The sequence below is a fragment of the Mirounga angustirostris genome, unplaced genomic scaffold (assembly GCF_029215605.1).
Source record: "Mirounga angustirostris isolate CCGP_5_RB_7025 unplaced genomic scaffold, mMirAng1.0.hap1 SCAF_6, whole genome shotgun sequence".
NCBI lineage: Eukaryota > Metazoa > Chordata > Mammalia > Carnivora > Phocidae > Mirounga > Mirounga angustirostris.
This window is the reverse complement of record NW_026991714.1, coordinates 129,252,973-129,273,325: the sequence shown is the minus strand read 5'-3', so window position 1 is coordinate 129,273,325 and position 20,353 is coordinate 129,252,973. Positions and strand designations below refer to the sequence as shown.

The 20,353-nt window shown below is 40.8% G+C and overlaps 1 protein-coding gene across 7 annotated transcripts in view; it reads right to left on the bottom strand.

Annotated features, from left to right (window-relative positions):
• Positions 1-20,353, bottom strand: part of CNNM2 (cyclin and CBS domain divalent metal cation transport mediator 2) — a 140,520-nt gene that overhangs the window by 36,792 nt on the left and 83,375 nt on the right. Inside the window, exon 2 of one of the 7 annotated variants that reach the window (XR_008506394.2) lies at positions 5,919-6,013. The exons of the other annotated variants lie outside the window; for them this stretch is intronic. The gene's annotated coding sequence lies outside the window, so the exon portion shown is untranslated. The remainder of the gene's footprint in view (positions 1-5,918; positions 6,014-20,353) is intronic. 7 annotated transcript variants of the gene reach the window in all.

The following is a 20,353-nucleotide window of genomic DNA, read 5'->3' as shown; positions in this document are numbered from 1 at the left end:
GACTGACTATACCAGTAAGGTAACAGTCCAACAGATTCCTAACAGTCCATCAAACCCAACAGGAGACTGCAAAAAGAGAAATATATTTCTGCAGCTAAGGCCAAATATCAGTGTTTTAATTTTATGATTTTCTCTTCTCTTCCGTCCTTGTATCTTACTTTTTTGGACCAATCATCATTTAGAACTCTGTTTTGTAGTCCAACCCTCTTGACTGCAACTCAACTAAATTTCCTGGATGATTTACAGCACAAGTAGGCAAGACTGGTGAGGACACCAAGTCGTACATAAAAACATAATCCTCTTGCGATGTTCATAGTGAACAAAAATTATCTAAGTCTAGATAGAGTGCTAAAAAACACTGCAGAGACATCTCGACACCATGCATTTGCTTTAGGAGCAGGCATTTAAAGGAAAGGGCTGAGCAGGCACCTGTTTTTTTTAAACCTGCTTAAAGGGCTTTGAAACTAAGGGCTGATTATGTTAAAGTGAGGCCCATCCCCTTTCTCACTCAAGTCTCCTTTTCATGAAGTCCTTCCTGAGGATCTCAAGTTGGGATGAGGAGGTGGGATTGTTATTACACCGTACAGTTAATATAAGTTAATAATTACATATTATCTAGTTAATAACCAGGTGATAGGAGGAAGGAAAAGGCTACAAGATTATCAAAAGTCACTAGGCCCTCAAGTTGAGGGAAAACTAGATCATGTAGTTCAATTTCTTATCCAATATATTAATCCTGCATGGAAATTTTGTGCAAATAATCAACTTGAAAAAAAATGAAGCAGGCAAAAATATTGTGAAGTTTTCCTTATTGTCCTGACATAAAAGAAGTCCTAGCATTTTCCTCTTCTGTGTCCTGTCCCTGGAAACCTCAAGCACATCATTGTTATTATAGAGGAGAAAAAAAAGATGTGAACAGATGACTTTAAAAATCCAACATTTTCAGGCGCCTGGGTGGCTCAGTTGGTTAAGCGACTGCCTTCGGCTCAGGTCATGATCCTGGAGTCCCGGGATCGAGTCCCGCATCGGGCTCCCTGCCAAGCAGGGAGCCTGCTTCTCCCTCTGACCCTCCCCCCTCTCATGCTCTTTCTATCTCATTCTCTCTCTCAAATAAATAAATAAAATCTTTAAAAAAAAAAAAAATCCAACATTTTCTGGGGTGCCTAGGTGGCTCAGTCGGTTAAGCATCTGATTCTTGGTTTCAGCTCAGGTCGTGATCTCAGGGTTGTGAGACTGAGCTCAGTGCCCAGCTCCCCACTCAGCATGGAGTCTGCGTAAGATTCTCTCACCCTCTGCCCTTCCCCCACCCCCATGCTCAGGAGCGCACACTCTCTAAATAATCTTAAAAAACACCAACTAACCAACCAACCATTTTCTATTATAAATTCCTTCACAATTTCTCCTTTTCACCATCCCCATTATCTATCTCTCCCCCAGATCTCTGAAATTGTGTTGGAGATAAAAGAGATTTTTCTATGAGGAAAGAATCACTACCTAAATATTCACTAATAGAAGTTTGGTTAAATAAATTCTAGCCCATCCACACAATGAAATTACTATGCAGCTATTAAAAAAAATCAAAGTAGATCTACATAATTATGAAAAGTTATCCAAAAATACATTAAGGGAAAAAACCTGAAATATTAGCCACAGTATGATCCCATTTGCATAAACTGCATGTCTATAGAAAAATTCTGGTGAGAAATAGGTAACGCGTACTGACTGAAATTCGTAGTAACATTACCAGTTTGTGTCCTACAAATAGTAATTCTATTAGTATAGTAGAGTAATTCTCTATTTTGTGTAATTCTCATCAAAAAAGGAAAAAACTTTATAACTGCATATGGTACATGACTGTACATGATCCTAATAAGAGAGAAGGTTGGACAAGGAATGAAGGAGAACAGAATCTTCTGTCAACATTAGATACCTCTTAAGCATCACTTCACAATCCTGTGGGCCCCACAGCTTACTCCTTCCGCTGCCTGAGCAGCCAGCTCCACGCAGATCCGGACCGGCTTTCAGACACCATGTTGTCATCCGACTCATGGGACAGCCCAATGTGCGGCTCAGTTCTGCCGGGGGACTTCTCCTGCAGCCCACCTGCAGTTGTGCGCATGCAATCCACAACGGGGAGGAACCAATGCCCCTGGGAGGATACTTCCTCCTTCTGCACTCAAGCACAGTTCTAGGAGCATTTCATAAAATGTCTCAGGTAGGAGAGAGCCCCTGTGGCCTGTAGTCACAGCCAAGGCACCATCTCGTCCTTGTACTTCTTTCCCTCCTTCCCATTTCACCTCCTCTGTCCTGAACTCCTGCTCCCTGGGATCCCATGCCAAATAAACTACTCTGCACACAAGCCTTTGTATCGGGCCAGAGTTCAGGCTAAGACATCATCAGATGTAGTGGGAAGTTTTTCCTACCAACCAGCCTCTGGCTTCATACATTTTACTCTTTTCTATTTCCATGATTCCAGTGCCAGGTGTGTTAGGACACATTTGTATCTTGACACAATGAATGCCGGTCCCGCACATTGTGTGTCACAATGGGCAGGAGTATTTCTCCATGTCATGCCCATGCTGGGCTGGCTAGCAGTAACTTACACATTGGAGTGACTGCAAACCCAAGCTAAATGGCTCCCTAGCTCAACCTCCCCACAGCTGGACTCCAAAAAAAAAAAAAAAAAAAAAAAAAATGCCTGGGACCACTCCAACATCACCAGATGGGAGAGTGGGAGAGGGTAACTCAAAGAGGCAAGAGAATAATTCTGACCAATTGTAGTTAACATAACTGGACTTTGCAAGTTTTACAAAAACACATGATTGTATACACACTTGCTAGAGCCCTTCCTAGGACCCATGCACATAAGAAGCACTTAACCCTAAGCTTAATTAGCTTTATGGTCAAGCCGCTTTCCACCATGTCTTCATCAGGTAAAGATAACAAAAGTAGACCTAACCCACAGACTGAAAACTCTCAAATCTATATACTACCACCACCCCTAGTCTAATCTTCTCTCCTCAACTGCAGATAGAGATATAAAATTGCCCAGTTATTTACTTGATACTCTTCACTTGTCCTCCGGACATCTCAAGTCAAACACATCCAAAAATCTATCACCTTCTTCACCAACCTGTCCCTCCACTTCCATTCCTCTCGCTGACTGATGGCACCACCGTTTCTATCAAATGTAAAACTGGGGGAGTTGTCTCAGATTCCTCTTTTTCCTCTAGTTCCACCCTGCCATGATAAATTGCTTGCCAAACATTGTGATGACTTCTAAATTTAAGACTGCTTCGAGGGATGGCTGGGTGGCTCAGTCAGTTAAATGTCTGCCTTCGGCTCAGGTCATGATCCCAGGGTCCTGGGATCGAGTTCCGCATCGGGCTCCCTGCTCAGCGGGGAGCCTGCTTCTCCTTCTCTCTCTGCCTGCAGCTCCCCCTGCTTGTGCTCTTTCTGACAAATAAATAAATGCAATCTTTAAAAAAAAAAAAAAAAAAGACTGTTTCTAAATATCTATTGAATCCCTCCAATAATCTCCAACCCCATTACCAGCTCACCTGAGTCACAGGTCCTCACTACGGGTCTTTGGGACTGCAACAACCTTCAAAGGCTGCCCATTACACTGTAGACAGTTTAAATGCTTCAGAATGGCTTACAGCGCCCTTGATGACATGACTCCTAGCTCCTTCTCTAACCTCATCTCCTACACCTTTTCTCATTCCACGTCAGAGCACAGTGTTTGCCTTTCTCCAAACCAGATGTGTGGTTTCACGGTTTCCTCTGCCAAGAACACCTCCTTCTCCCCTTGGCTCCTTTCCTATTACTCTTCCTCCAAGACACAATTCAAGTATCCTCACGTCCTGGAAGTCTTCCTAACCTTGCCTAGGCCAGCTGGGTTCGGTTGTCCTGTTTCCACAGAGCCTTCACTAGCTCCACCAGCTCATTTATTATGCTGTATTCTAATTCTCCTCTACTAACCGTGAGATTTTTTTTTTTTAAAGATTTTATTTACTTATTTATTTGAGAGAGCGAGCGAGAGAGCACAAGCAGGGGGAACAGTAGAGGGAGAGGGAGAAGACCCTGGGATCATGACGTGAGCTGAAGGCAGACGCTTAACCATCTGAGCCACCCAGGTGCCCCTACCATGAGATTCTTGAAGGCAAGAGTTCTCTTCCATATCGTAAGCGTCAGAAGCTAGCTAGCACAGTGTCTGGTATATAATATTTTCTTTTAAGGTTTTGTCCATTTATTTGACAGAGACACAGCGAGAGAGGGAACACAAGCAGGGGGAGTGGGAGAGGGAGAAGCAGGCTTCCCACTGAGCAGGGAGCCCGATGCGGGGCTCGATTCCAGGACCCTGGGATCATGACCTGAGCCGAAGGCAGATACTTAAGGACTGAGCCACCCAGGTGCCCCAATACTTTCAATAAAAGCAAAAAAAAAAAAAAAAAAGTTCAAACTAATCATAAGAAAATAGGAGGGAAGATGAAGAGAATTAGGAAAAATGGTATTGTCTTTGCAAGCTCTTGTCATAAGATTATTTTTCTTCCTAGGACACAACAGAGTAAATGAGGCCATTGACTGCTGGTTGATTATAATTTTAGCAACCATTTCCCAGAAGAGTGACCACTTGTTGTTAACTGATCTAAGCCTTGTACATAAAAGATTCATTTCCTATTTAATTGACTGATTTTATTATTTTAACTCCTATTGGCACCAAGTTCTAGAAAAGTTACAATAGAATTTGTCCCCAGATAGGGGCGCCTGGGTGGCCCAGCCGTTAAGCGTCTGCCTTCGGCTCAGGTCATGATCCCAGGGTCCTGGGATCGAGTCCCACATCGGGCTCCCTGCTCGGCAGGAAGCCTGCTTCTCCCTCTCCCACTCCCCCTGCTTGTGTTCCTGCTCTCACTATCTCTCTCTCTCTGTCAAATAAATAAATAAAATCTTTAAAATAAAAAAGAATTTGTCCCCAGATAAAGCCAGCTTTAAAAACAAGGAGAAATCAAACCCTGTTGAGTTTGAGACTATCTTCCCATTGAGTGAGAATCTCTTCAAAGAATTTTCATGGTCTTCTTAAACATACAATATGAATTCAGCCTGGAAACCAAGACTCATATTCAAATATGATGGTAAAAAAATATATGCTAAATTTACTGAATGAATGTTCAAAAGAACTTGACATTCATTTGCTTATATCTTCAAAACTAGACCATCCTTCTGAGGGATCTGCTCCTCAGTAAAAATGACAACAAACATGTCTTAAGCTTTCTGGGAGAAGATACTACAACAGCCTAATCACCATGATTCCTGACAAAACATTCAGAATCTCTAGGTCATCCCTGGTTACTGATCCTCCCTATAAGTCACAGATTTTAGAGTCCAAATATGGATGATGGGACCCCAGCGAATCCCATTAGTGCTTAAGGGTCTTAAACTAAAATTGGGACAGATCTGGGTTTGGATCCTTTGGTTCTGGTGTGACTAACCATCTGTAGATAAGTCCGAAGTTCACTATGAAAATTGAATGATAAGAATGTAAAATTTAACACAGTGCCTGGCATACAGTAAGTAATCAATGAATGATAAGGAGTGTGTTACTGATAAACTGTCTCCTGGTTCTGGAAGTTAGAAATCATCTCAGATGTACCTGCTGTTTAATATCTTTTAATATCTATAGAAACAGACTCTCGGGATCATTGGGATCATTCAGCTACAAGTAGCTTTTAAAATATAGGTTATAGGCTTCTACCAAAGAGCATAACTTTTGTTATCTGAGCATTCAAGCCTCTGCAGGTTTGTCTTAAAGTTTTCAACGTAGCAACTCTACAGATTGTTCACTCTGTTTCTCAAAACCAAAATTTTGCAGCTAGGGGGGATCAAATGGGTTATGGAGGTCGTCCTCCCTCCCCTCTCACCTCTAGAAGTAGTCGCTCCCGCTTACTGGATGAGGCAGTGGGGAGGGCGGCCCATGAAGGAAGCTTGTACGGCCACTGCCTTTGTCATATTTCCTCTGTGAAGAAACAGAAGACTTCAGTTCCTGGGATTGGTTAAGCTCTAGAGAACTAAGGAACTACTTTGTATTTTCCTCAGAATCTCCTCTCGCTTTGTGCATAGCAAGCACCACGGCAGCCAAACCATCATACGTGTTTTGCATCTTTGTCAGGAAACTGAAATGATCACAAACACAGGTGGCTTGCGATACACAATAAAGTCAAGGAAGCCGGCACAGAGCAGAGAAAGACTCAAAGACTGAGGGAATGAGAAGAGGGAAAACCGAGGAAAGACTAAATTATATGCAATGACCACACCAACCCTGACGTTTGCAAAGATACTGCCAAGATCACTACGTTCAAGATCGGAAGTCGCTTGAGGTCCCCTCTGGTGCTGGTCATGGATTTGTTCATCAGGTATTCTTACTGAGCACTCACTGTAGGCTAGGCACTGTACTGAGCACCAGGGATTAAAACAAAAACACAAAAAAGGATGACTAGCCTTTACTGTCAAGGAACTGGAAGTCTAGCGGGGAAGACAAGGCAAGTAAAATTACAACATGGTAGACGCTCTCTTCAGCTGACCTCTGCGTAACAACTTGCTGATGAACGGACTCACTCCATTCTCCCTATGAAGCACATGGACTGAGGCCCCCAGCACACTGAATGCTTTTGGCTAGTAGGCTACTATCTAGTACTCTACATCCTCTACTCCCATAGATTAACAAGAATGTTTACTAAGAATTGGTTATTTTTTGCTCCCAAACCTACTTATGACATCTGTACTTGCTTGATGCTGCAACTATGTAATTTAAAAATTATAGAAACTGAGGACAATAAAACGAGTTGTTGTTTCTATGGCAACTATGATGAATCCTCTGGAAAGAATCAGCAAAAGCAGGTTGCTTAAAAAAATACTGGAGCTAACATAAAATTAAAAACTGAAAGTGAATTAGGAGTGGCCAAGAGAATTAGGACACGTGAGGAAAAATCTGGAAAGATTCTGCACTAGTACAGCTTCAAAAATGCTTGTATTGCTTGTCCACTTAAAAAGACAATTCAAGGGCGCCTGGGTGGCTCAGTTGGTTAAGCGACTGCCTTCGGCTCAGGTCATGATCCTGGAGTCCCGGGATCGAGTCCCGCATTGGGCTCCCTGCTCAGCAGGGAGTCTGCTTCTCCCTCTGACCCTCCCCCGTCTCATGCTCTATCTCATTCTCTCTCTCAAATAAATAAATAAAATCTTAAAAAAAAAAAGACAATTCAAGTGTAGAGAAGACTGAAAATTAAGAGAAGACAAATTATAGATGGGGTTCATACACCATTACAGGAAACACCAATCAGTGAACCCACACACAAAAGAAAATGCCTTGGATCTGTATCAAAAGAAGAGCAGTCCTATTTCCAATGCCTCCTGCAATAAACGGATTCAGGCAAAGAACATTAAAGGCTGCTTAAACCATTAAGGGAAAGGTTGGTGGAGAACAGAACATTCATGTGGTGCCAAAGCACTGCTCCGAGGATTACTGCTAATCCCAAAGAGGAAAACCGATGTTTACAATGGAGGCAACTGGCAGTCACCACCTTAATCAAGTGATCAAATTTAACATCAAGAGTGGAAAACCAGATGGGCTACCTGATGTGATGCGCTCTGAAGTACCTTTCATCCTCTGTAAAGTATTCCTGCCAAAAGTATTTAATCAAAAACTTGAATCTAATTTCCAGCGTATGGGGAATACAGGATAGAGAAATTAAATGTTATCGAGAGGAAATGATCATAGAAACCCCAAATCAAGGACACTACCAAAGAACTAGCCTGGTTTCTTTAAAAAGCTAATGTCATTATTAATTTTGTTTGGTGTTTTGTAACAACCAACTTGGTTACATTTTTTAGAGTTACCAGGGGGTGAAACAACAGGATGTCTTGAATTTGTTTTTAAAATATTCTAGTGAAGGGGCGCCTGGGTGGCTCAGTTGGTTATGCGGCTGTCTTTGGCTCGGGTCATGATCCCAGGTTCCTGGGATCAAGCCCCATGGTGGGCTCCCTGCTCAGTGGAGAGCCTGCTTCTCCCTCTCCCTCTGCCTGCTGCTCTGCCCACTTGTGTTCTTTGTCAAATAAATAAATAAAATCTTTTTTAAAAATTTAAAAAAATAAAATATCCTAGTGAAGAAAACAAGATAAATGAAGCAAATGTGGCAAAATTTTGATAGTCACTGAATTGGTGTTGGGTATATTGTGGTTCATTGTCTATTTTTTCTCCTTTTGTACATGTTTGAAACTTAGAAAAAATTGAAAACAGTCAATGTCAGGAAAAAGCTGGTTGGGAGAAGAGGGTTATTCTAGCTTAAAAGAGAAAAGAGAACAACCAAATCCAATACACAAATCTTGATTGAATCCTTGTCAGAAAAAAAAAAAAAAAACTATAATAGGGGTACCTGGCGGGCTCAGTTGGTGGAGCAGGGGACTCTTGACCTTGGGGTCATGAGTTCAAGCCCCACGTTGGGTATAGAGATTACTTAAAAATAAAAGCTAAAAAAAACAAAACAAAACCACTATAAACAACATTTTTAGGATTGACAATTAGAAAAATATGAGTATGGACTGGGTAGAAAAATGATTTTGGAGAACTATAAATTTCTTAATGATGATGGAATTAGGATTATGTAGAAGAAGTATGTTCAACATTTCAGGGTGAAATAGTTCAGGAAAAAACATTAAGAACTATCAAATCTAGGAGATAGGTATATGAATATTCATTATACTAGTCTTCCAACTTTTTTGCATTTTTGAACATTTTCATGATCAAAAGTTTTAAACAGTTTGTCAAATGACTGCCAACTTTTTAAAAAACCATATTTAAGGTAGGTCTAGGGGGTTTTTAAAAATTCCATCCTTCAGTTACCTTTAGCTGGTTCATTAAACAACAAAGTTAAGAGGGGAGAGGATCCAATGGTGTGTTGATAAATGTTTAACAACCAGCTCTCTGGAAAAAACAGCCCTGACTTGGAGCATTGGCCAGTTCCCACGGTGTAAATATTCCTACTACGACTGATTCCAAGTTACTAACACGATGTCACTGAACACAGAACTGGGAATAGAGAGTACCATCAGTCTTTCAAGCGGACAGGAGCTAGTTCCAACACACCACTGGATCCAGATCCTAACAGAGGGACATTTCAGCTGTCACAGGGGAGGAGGAGGAGATGGTCTGCAGAAAACAAAGAAGCAAAGTTAAAATCGGCTGACAAGGATGAAACAGAAAGACGTTTGAGCACAGAAGACAAAGCATGATAGACAAAAACAATTCCTCAAAGGATTGTTATGAAGATTAAATTACATATAAAATATTCAGCACAATGCTTGGCATACAATCCAAAGCTCAAAATAAGTATTCTTTAGTATTCTCAAATGAGAATACTAAAAGTGAAATGTATCATCCTATCTAAAAACCCAAACTGCTTCTTGCTGTGGAAGAGGGCATCATTAAAAGAGAGACCTGGAAGGTGTATAGACTTCCATCCCTATTTTTTTTTAAATGTTTATTTATTCATGAGAGTCAGAGAGAGAGAGAGAGAGAGAGAGAGGCAGAGGCAGAGGGAGAAGCAGGCTCCCCGCCTAGCGGGGAGCCCGATGCGGGACTTGATCCCAGGATCCTGGGATCATGACCTGAGCCGAAGGCAGACCCTTAACCATCTGAGCCACCCAGGCGCCCCTCCATCCCTATTTTTTAACCTCCCTTTAATAATTTTTTTTTTTTAAGTGTTACACACAGTTTCGACAAGATGGCAAACTAGGATGGGCTTCCAACACAATTTTGGAGATTCCAGACAGGTTAATGAAACATAAAAGCTGTGGAAAAACATTAGGCAACAGGAGGCAGCCAGATCTCAGCTGGGAGGAGAGGCCCTTGCTGGCCCAGAGACAGGTGCCATGGAGAAGCCTGGGTAGGGGAGCAGCTTCTTTAGAGGTGCTGCTTTCTCCAGATGGCCCCCACTGCTCACAGCACTCTGGCAGCACTGGTAGAGTGGTGTGCTCAAGTGGGCTGGGCTGGGGAGCAGTTAAATATAGGTACAGACAACTGCAAAGCCCGTTGTGTACCTTCCACTCCCTACCACCCTCAGAGCCAAAGTAAGGGGATGGCTATCATCAGAGAAAGCACTCAGAGGCACAAGCTCGGGAGTCCAGGGATCCATCAACAGAGAAGATAGCTAATGCTCCAGAAGAAAAGGAACTCAGACAGAAGGATGAACTTATCCCAGGAGCATAACTGCTACAGAGAAAAACAACAAAATCAAACCATCTATAGCAACCAAAAATCAAGTTAATGGATCAGTACAGAAAAGAACAGATTGGCAAAGAGCTTCAAATAGGGCCCATACCTGGAAACATGTAACAAGAACAAGTGGCATTAAAGTAAGAACCAAGTACAAGTTCACGGTATGTGAATTCTAAGAGCTGAGGTAAAGAACCCAACAGCTGGGCTACACAGCAAAAGATCCAGTTAAGAAACTCTCCTAGAAGACAGGAGGAAGGGACAAAAAGATGGAGCATGTGAAGAAACATGAACAGGGAGAGGATTGTACTGGACGGGCCACTATAACTGTGTAATAGGAGGCCCTAGGGGTGGGGAGGGAGACAAGAGACGAGTATCTAATGAAACAGTAACTGACAAGTTAAAGAGATGTAGGACTTTGGATTGAAAGGATTCAAAAAACAGAAAATTGGGGGATGGGTTTTGCAACTAGTTACAGTGTAATGAAATGAAAGAAGAACAAAAAGAAAGAAAAACCAAGAATTTTTAGAAAAAGTAAATCGTTTATAAAGGATAACCAAGAATCAGACCGACTCCAGAAGGCTCAAAGGCAATGCTGGTTCTAAGAAATTGATGGATATTTTCAATGGGCGGGGGGGGGGGGGGATTTCAAAATTTATACTTAAATTACCATTTAGAAACAAGGGTAAAATAAAGACATTTCGAGCATACAAGGCCTCAGAAGTTTTATCACACAGAGATCTTCTTAGAAATATTCTAGAGAGAAGAAATACCTATTTTGGAGTACACTAGAAAAATGGCAGGTAAGGGTAAGTAAATAGTGTATTAAGTTTACTATTGTCTAAATAAGGTCCAAAACAAAACAAAAAAGTAAATCCACAGCAGTTCCAGAATTGAAATTATTTAGAAATCAAAATACTTTTATTGGGTGGTGGGGGACATGGTGGGGAGGGGGTTGTAGAGAAGAAGGGGAGAACATCTAAGATACTTGTCTTTTTTGAAGTATGTCAGGGGCAATACATACATTTAAAGGTTTAAAATAGGAAGATTTTTCAATAGGAAAAACACAAGTATGTATATTATCAATTAGGAGTTAAGGACAACTACCAAAAGAATAATAGGGATGCCTGGGTGGCTCAGTCGGTTAAGCGTCTGACTCAATTTCGGGTATGTCATGATCTCGGGGTTGTGGGATGAGCCCCAAGTCAGGCTCTGTGTTTGGTGGGGAATCTGTTTGGGATTCTCTCTCTCCCTCTCCCTTTGCTCTTCCCCACCATGCATATGCTCGCTCTCTCATAATAAATAAAACTTAAAAAAGAAAAATAGAATGTGTAACTTTCGAACTAGAGAAATAATGGATTTATCCAATAGATGACAGGACACAGAGAAAGTAAAAGTCAAAAGAAAACTTGAAACAAAATGGATTAAACGGTCAAAATACAGAAATATTTTAGGACTGATATAACGGGTTGAGCTCACTGATATACTCAGAATGACTTCTAAACAAGATATAAGTAATATATACTCACTGTAGAGAAAACATGAGGAAGTTATTTGGAAAACAGTCTAATGAAGGAATTAAAAATCATCAATAATCTTACCTTTTAGACATTGTTTTCTACCAAAGTGTATGTATTACATTTTTCCACAAAAATACTTTTGCACATAGGTCTTAAAAATCTCTCATTTACCCAAAATATATAAAAACACTAATTCAAAGGATACACATACCCTAGGTTTATAGCAGCATTTTCTACAATAACCAAATTATGGAAGCAGCCCAAGTGTCCACTGATAGATGAATGGATAAAGATGTGAGGTGTACACACACACACACACACACACAGGAATATTATGCAGCCATCAAAAAGGATGACATCTTGCCATTTGCAACAACATGAAGCTAGAGAGTACAATGCTAAGCAAAATAAGTCAATCAGAGAAAGACAAATACCATATGATTTCACTCATATGTGGAATTTAAGAAAACAAGCAAAGGAAAAATAAGAGAAAGAGACACCAAAAAACAGATTCGGGCGCCTGGGTGGCTCAGTTGGTTAAGCGACTGCCTTCAGCTCAGGTCGTAATCCTGGAGTCCCTGGATCGAGTCCCGCATCCAGCTCCCTGCTCAGCAGGGAGCCTGCTTCTCCCTCTGACCCTCCCCCCTCTCATGTGCTCTCTCTCTTTCTGTCTCAAATAAATAAATAAATAATCTTTAAAAAAAAAACACCAAAAAACAGATTCAACTCTAGAGAACAAACTGATGGTTACCAGAGGGGAGGTGGATGGGGGGATGGGTGAAATAGGTGATGGGGATGAAGGAGTACACTTGCCGTGATGAGCACCAGGTAATGGATGGAAGTATTGAATCACTGTATTATACACCTGAAACTATACTGTATGTTAACTATATTGGAATTAAAATTTAAAACTCTCTCCATATTAACGTGTAACCTTATGATTTTTAGTGGCTAAATAGTTCTATGTTGTATAGCCATAATTGTTATATATCCATTAGATGTAATTGTTACATAGCTGTTAGACATTTCAGTTCTTCCCAATGTTTCACCTTTCATGTAACATTTGATACTTCCCCCTAGTAAAACTACCCTTCCCAGACTGCCACCTCCACAGGATTTAGAGGAGGCTCACAGAGGTGACGCTGGGGTAAGGCTATCCCCTCCATCACTGGGCTCTCCCTATCTTCTCATCTGCTGGACAACTTCTGTTACCATATTAAAAGCCTGAAATACTTCCCACCTTTAAAATAAAAAAACTTCTCCAGATCCCCTCTTTCCGGCTATCACTCCATTTCTTTACTTTTCATGATAGCAAAACTCTTGAAAAAAATGATTCCCATCCACTTTCTCCATTTCTTCTTCAACATGTTCCAAATCAGTCTTGTCCAATGAAACCACTCATGAAGCTCTCCAGCGACCGCTCATTTAGTTTAATCCAATGATCAATTCTCAGCCCTCATCTTCTTTCTTGAAACAGTCTCTTCACTTGGCTTTCACCACACCTTCCTGGCTTTTCTCCTTAATCCTCATTCTCTTTTGCTAATTCCTCTCATTCCAGTGACCTCTTGAAGCCAGAGAACTCTTGATCTTCATTCTTAGATCTCTTCTCTCCTCCTTGGACACTAACTCATTTGAGTCATGATCCCATTTAGTCTCGAAGTTTTAAATATCATCTATATGCTGATGACCCCTATTTGTGTCTATCCCAATCACTCCTCTGCATTCCAGATTTACATATCCAAATGTCTACTTAACATCTCCACCAGGATGTCTACCAAGTATATCAAGCTTTTATAATTCTCAAAACCTGTTCCTCCTTTATTGGGGTAAGGGATGTATCCACATTCACCCAGTTGTTCAAACCAAAAACCTAGGCCTCATTCTTCTCTCTCACTTCCAGTCCTCTGAAAAATATCCAGAATTTGATCGGTTCTTACCACTTCTCACTCTACCCCCTTGGTCCAAGCCACCATTCTCTCTCACCTGAGTTGCTACAATGGCTTACTAACTGGGCTTTCTGCCTTACTCTTGCTTTCTATAATCAAGTCCTTGCAGAATCACCAAAGCAATACTTCAGAAAGAGACTAAGATTCTGTCACTTTCCTGCTCAAAATCGTCCAAAAACTCCATCACACCTAGAGTAAAAACAAATACCTTACCACAATCTGCAAGGCCTTACAGATCCCTGCTGATCTTTGGGATTTTATCCCCCACCATTCCTGGCCTGGCTTAACTTTCTCTAGACAGGTCTTGCTGATTCTTTAATGTGCCAAATACATTCCTATCCAAGGATCTCTGCTCTCCCTGCTTCCATTTGTGGACCATTGTACCCTAGATTTTCAGCTTACTTACTCCCCTACCTGTTTCAGGTCTCTGCTCAAATGTCACCTCCTCATGAGGCCTTCCCTGCCCCATCCTATCTAAAACAGCCCCTCCCTACCCCAGTCCATATGCCCTCTTTTTGTGCTGCACGGGGCACTTACCAGTATAGGATACTGTATTTCTCATTTATTTGCTTAGTCTGTTCTCCACTTAGCTACAGAATGGACCAAGGCAAGGACACGATCTTAGTGACACTATAGTCTCCATGCCTAGAACATTGTCTGGCACACAGTAGGAGCCTAATCTTCTTTGAGTAGCACTAACTGAACATCCATACGTAATTACACATCTGTCTTCTAAGGGCTAATGATCCATCTTATCCTACCCCTCGAAAAATCAAGCTACTCAGACAAGAACAAGGTAAAAAAAAATTACGAAGTATTTCAAACTTAACAGTATAATGGAAAATAAAACCTCCATCCATGTATGTACCACCCATTTTAAGGAATAAAATATATAGTTGAGTCCCATGAAGGCAACTTAATACCAGGTTTACAGAAAACCTGAAGGACAGGAAAGTGTTTTAGGATTCACCCATTATTTTCATCTGAAATAAATTTCCAAAACAGAAAATAAAAACAGAAACAAAATAAAATTTTCCAAAACAGAAAATAAAATTTTTGACAAAGCACTCTACTAAACAAAAAAAACCCATGGTGCAGTGAGATTCAAGTTTTGGGATGGAGAAAACACAAGGGAAGCAGCAAACACTAGCAAAATGGGCAGAAAGGAGAGACCTGGCGGGGTGGGTACACATGCGGTGACCCCAAGAGGAGCAAGGGAATGCGGGCAACTGGGTGCTCATCGCCTGTCTTCCCTACTCAACACGACTGCAAAAGGATTACAAACAAAGCCTGGATGAGGTGGCAGGTTCCAAGAAGGGACACATCCAATGACATCATAGGACGTTTAGAGAGTCCTAATGTAACCACCGAGTTTGGCCTGGCAGCATCCATCAAAGTTGGGAAGGAAATGTGGGATGTAGAGGACAGAGGAGCCGCAAGCTGGTGGCTAAGAAGTAGGAGACGCAAAGAAAGCTAAATGGGAGACAGATGGAAAATCTTTTCAATTAGAGTAATACTTCAAACACTTAATAAAGTTAAACTGGAAACACCATGACCCAATAAAAATGGATCTTTCGGAGCTTTATTAGCCTAAACCCCTTTCTAGGAATGGGACTACAGAGCAGTATCAGTAACACAACAGAACCATTTCGCACGTCGTCCAATCTCTATCCTGTCCGTACTACTCTGCCACGAAGCTACTCGCTTCTGAGAATATCAGATTCCAGTAAAGGGAGGGAAAAAAAAAAATCAAGATGGAAGTGGAATATCTTGTTTTTGCCAGAAAGTTTAGAAAGGAGCCAGTGTAAAGGCTAAATAGCAAATCTGACCATTCATTCTTTGAAAATTCATGAGTCTTAATGCTCCAAAGGGGGGAAATCTTCTGAACTATATGGTACCTGTGCTGAGGAGAGCAACCGGGGAGGTTCAAAGCCAGCCGGGCTTACCTAGCTGGCCTGGGGCCTTTTTCTCATTATTTCATCTACCTAGAGAGGCATCTTTCTCTTCATTCACACAAAGATACTGTTTGTCCTAGAGATGGTCTGTGGTAAAGGATTTCCGGGCACATGATTTTCCAACAATATTTATAAAAAATGTTATGTATTGGCCAACCCAAATTATAACATAGGGACTACTGGACAAAGTTCCACCCATGCAAATCAGACAGAAGATACAGCCCAGGTGAGGTTTGCAGAACCCGGTCATGTCTCAGGTAAAGCAGCTATGGTCAAAAACTGGGTAAGTACGACACACACAAAGAGGCGCAGGCTTAACAGCCCCATTACTATAAAGGGGTTTAGGCTAATGAAACAAGCCTGGGATTATTGATCCAGACCTGTATTTCCAACCTAGAACCCTACAGTAGTTTTAAAATGGTAATGACCTATTTTGGTTGTGTAGAGAAATTTGTAACCCTTGAATGAAGAGAGAGTAGTGAAATTTTTGTGTAAGTCATATTTATACAAAGGTAGTAATAACTTTTATAACCATTATGCTCATTAGTGTATGCTCCTAAAATGTTCAAAATTGAGACTTAATAAAATCATACCCCCAAAACTTAGAAATTTGAAGTACTTGAAGAAACCAGATACATTAAGTTTCTAAGTATGGTTTGAAATGTTTAAGGAACTCTCCTCAAGGTCATAAATGGTATTAATACGAGAGTTTCCTCTGTTAAATGTAAAAGCATTTGAGCATTAATTTAAAAACTACCAAATGTTTTTAATATTAACAAAATATAGTAAAGCCACTAAAATATTTGTAGGGTATGGGTAAAGGTTTGAAGAATAATAAGCTTTTGAAGTCCTAATTTTAATAAGCTAAAGCCTAACCAAAACATAAGTAACTCACAGGGCTGTCTGGCATAACGCTATCAGACAGCCTACAAATTCTTGCCCTGCTAGCTCACTTTGGGCAACCTCCCTCAAGTTTTGTGCCTCAAGGTCTTTATTTGTAAAACCAAATAACAGTACTTACATCAAAGCCCTTGGGAGGATTGAGTTAATATATATAAAGCACTTAATTATGCAGATTTTAAGTTGCTCTATAAATATTAGCTATGATGCGGGGCACCTGAGTGGCTCAGTTGGTTAAGCGACTGCCTTCGGCTCAGGTCATGATCCTGGAGTCCCTGGATCGAGTCCCGCATCGGGCTCCCTGCTCAGCAGGGAGCCTGCTTCTCCCTCTGACCCTCCCCCCTCTCATGCTCTCTCTCATTCTCTCTCTCAAATAAATAAAATCTTTATAAAAAAAAATATTAGCTATGATGCCTATCATCATCATTATTGACCATTATCACCTGACAAGACTATGAATGCCTTGAGGACAAGAAAATGACCTATTTGTCTCTATATTCCTAGCATTTGGCACATTACCAGGTACCCAACAGGTACTCAAATATTGCCTGAATTTAACCAACTAATCTAAAATTCTAGCTATTAGGTTGTGGGTCGCAAGCTGTAATAAAGAGAACCAATGACAAATGACAGGAGCAAAGATAAAAGGGCCAATGAAAACAAAGCCCCCAAATTTTATCCAGTCAAAAAATATTGTTTCTTGGAATTTTTTTTAAAACTTATTCCAGGAGTTTCTCAAGGTCAAAATTATATTGAGAAGTTCAGTTGGGACTGGCTAGTGATCGCTGATCCAAATCTAGATCCCAGATCTAAAATTAGAGATTCAATAGAGAATTTGAGATTTCTCCCCAATAAATTCAATCTAACACAATTTACTGCAGAATTAATTACTTCAACTTTTTCCAACCACCAAAATTTGTTTCTGAACTAAAGTACAATACAGTCTTAACCCATTCAATCCGGGCACGCTTTTATTTTCCATTGCTCTTACATTTTCCAGTTTAGTCTCATTTGGGGTAATTACGAGTAGTCTAGATGGAAAAATTTCCTGGCAGGTTGTTCCACTCACAGCCATTTAGAAAGCGCTGCTTGCGTCAGACTCTTGTTTTCTGCTTGGATAAGGGGCTGTTACTTCAGACCCCAATTTTTCTTGGTGTCCCATAGTCACACTTCATTGAGCACACCCTGTGCTTTCTTCTACTAATAGCCTTTCAAAGCAAAAGGTTTTGTCTACCCACCAAGTTAGCAGATTCATCTTTCCTTAGAGGACTGAATAAGGCCAAAGGGGCTGTAATTCCATCAAGAGACATCACATGACTGCAGTAATAGTAACAGTAATTCACAATTATTGAGTGCCTGTGCATGCCAGGCACTGTTTATGTATCTTTTTTTTTTTAAGATTTTCGTTATTTAATAGAGAGAAAGAGCACAAGCAGGGGAGTGCAGGCAGAGGCAGAGAGAGAAGCAGGCTCCCCCTGAGAGGGAGCCTGATGTGGGACTCAATCCCAGGACTCTGGGATCATGACCTGAGCCGAAGGCAGTTGCTTAACCAACTGAGCCACCCAGGCGCCCTGTTTATGTATCTTATTTCATTATCCAAGAACCCCATGAAAAAAGATTAACTCCATTTTATAAGTCACAAAACGGAGACTTAAAAAGACCAATGAACATTCCCTGGGCATCTGTCCTCCCTTCCAAAGACTCTAGCTTCCAAAACAGTTCCCTCTTACAGAATAGGGCCTTCTGAACTACTGTCCTCATTTTCTAAATTAGGAAATTGAAGACCAAAGATCATATAGCTAAGAAGTATAGAGACAGACCTGAGTTCTAGTTCTGATTCCAAAATCCATATTGTTATTTTGCTATGTTATCTGTTTAATTTGGTAAGGTCTTTCTTAGAACTCTCTCTACTCCAAGCTAAGGATGGAAAAATCTGCCTGAAAAGACTATTTTGTATTGTATTTCTCTTCTCGTGTTTGAAGAAAGATGAGAGAAGGAAAGAGAAGAAAGGCTATGGTAACTCTTCTCTCCAAAATGGTCCTAAACTCTTATTTATAACAGCAGATGATACCAAACTGGCAAGAGTCACAGTGAAAGGTTAAATACTGAGCCCTTTGGCATCAGGGAAATCCAAATCAAAACCTCAATGAGCTACCACCTCACACCAGTCAGAATGGCTAAAATTAACAAGTCAGGAAATGACAGATGTTGGTGGGGATGTGGAGAAAAGGGAACCCTCCTACACTGTTGATGGGAATGCAAGCTGGTGCAGCCACTCTGGAAAACAGTATGGAGGTTCCTCAAAAAGTTGAAAATAGAGCTACCATACGATCCAGCAATTGCACTACTGGGTATTTACCCCAAAGATACAAATGTAAGGATCCGAAGGGGTGTGTGCACCCCGATGTTTATAGCAGCAATGTCCATAATAGCCAAACTATGGAAAGAGCCAAGATGTCCGACAGATGAATGGATAAAGAAGATGTGGTATATATATACAATGGAATATTATGCAGCCATCAAAAGGAATGAGATCTTGCCATTTGCAATGACGTGTATGGAACTGGAGGGTATTATGTTGAGCGAAATAAGTCAATCAGAGAAAGGCATGTATCATATGACCTCACTGATATGAGGAATTCTTAATCTCAGGAAACAAACTGAGGGTTGCTGGAGTGGTGGGGGGTAGGAGGGATGGGGTGGCTGGGTGATAGACACTGGGGAGGGTATGTGCTATGGTGAGTGCTGTGAATTGTGTAAGACTGTTGAATCACAGACCTGTACCTCTGAAACAAATAATACATTATATGTTATAAAAAATAAAAAAAAAGGGAAGAAGATAGCAGGAGGGGAAGATGAGGGGGGGGGTCAGAGGGGGAGACGAACCATAAGAGACTATGGACTCTGAGAAACAAACTGAGGGTTCTAGAGGGGAGGGGTGGGGGGATGGGCTAGCCTGCTGATGGGTATGAATGAGGACACACATACTGCATGGAGCACTGGGTGTTATATGTAAACAATGAATCATGGAACACTACATCAGAAACTAATGATGTAATGGTCATTAACATAATAATTTTAAAAAAATACTGAGCCCTTTCTGGAACATTTTCCAATGTTTTCAGAACTTCAGTAAACTGCCTGACTTGTAGGTAAGTAAATTCAACCATTTTTCTGTAGTTCACCTCAGTATTTTTTAAAAATACATGTATCACCTGGTCTTTTTCTCTTAAAGTCCAATTGCAACAAGTTATTCTAACCTGTATCACATGGTGGTCTTCTGAGCTCAGTTTGGATTGATGAACTTGCACTCACTTGTTTTTAGAGGTTATTGCTCTATAATTTTTTTTTTTTTTTTTAAGGTAGGCTCCATGCCCAGTACAGACCCCAGCACCAGGCTTGAACTCAGGACCCTGAGATCAAGACCTAAGCTGAGATCAAGAGCTGAACACTCACCCGAGCCACCCAGGCACCCCTCTCATTCTATAATTCTTACTGGTAGGAAATATTGTCAAGACAAGACACAACCTACTATTCAATGTTCAATTTAACTCACTTTGAGTAAATTTATACCAGATTATTTCTTAGTAATGGTATCTTTAGCTAGATGTTTTGTTTAGCTATTTTTTAAAATGAGCTTAGAATTTAAAATGGTAACTTCAAGGAGCATTCATGTAGTATTTAGAAATTACTAAATTAAGTTAAATAATTTAACATCAACAACTAGAAAATATTAAAATACTCTTGGGTCTGAAACCTACAACTATA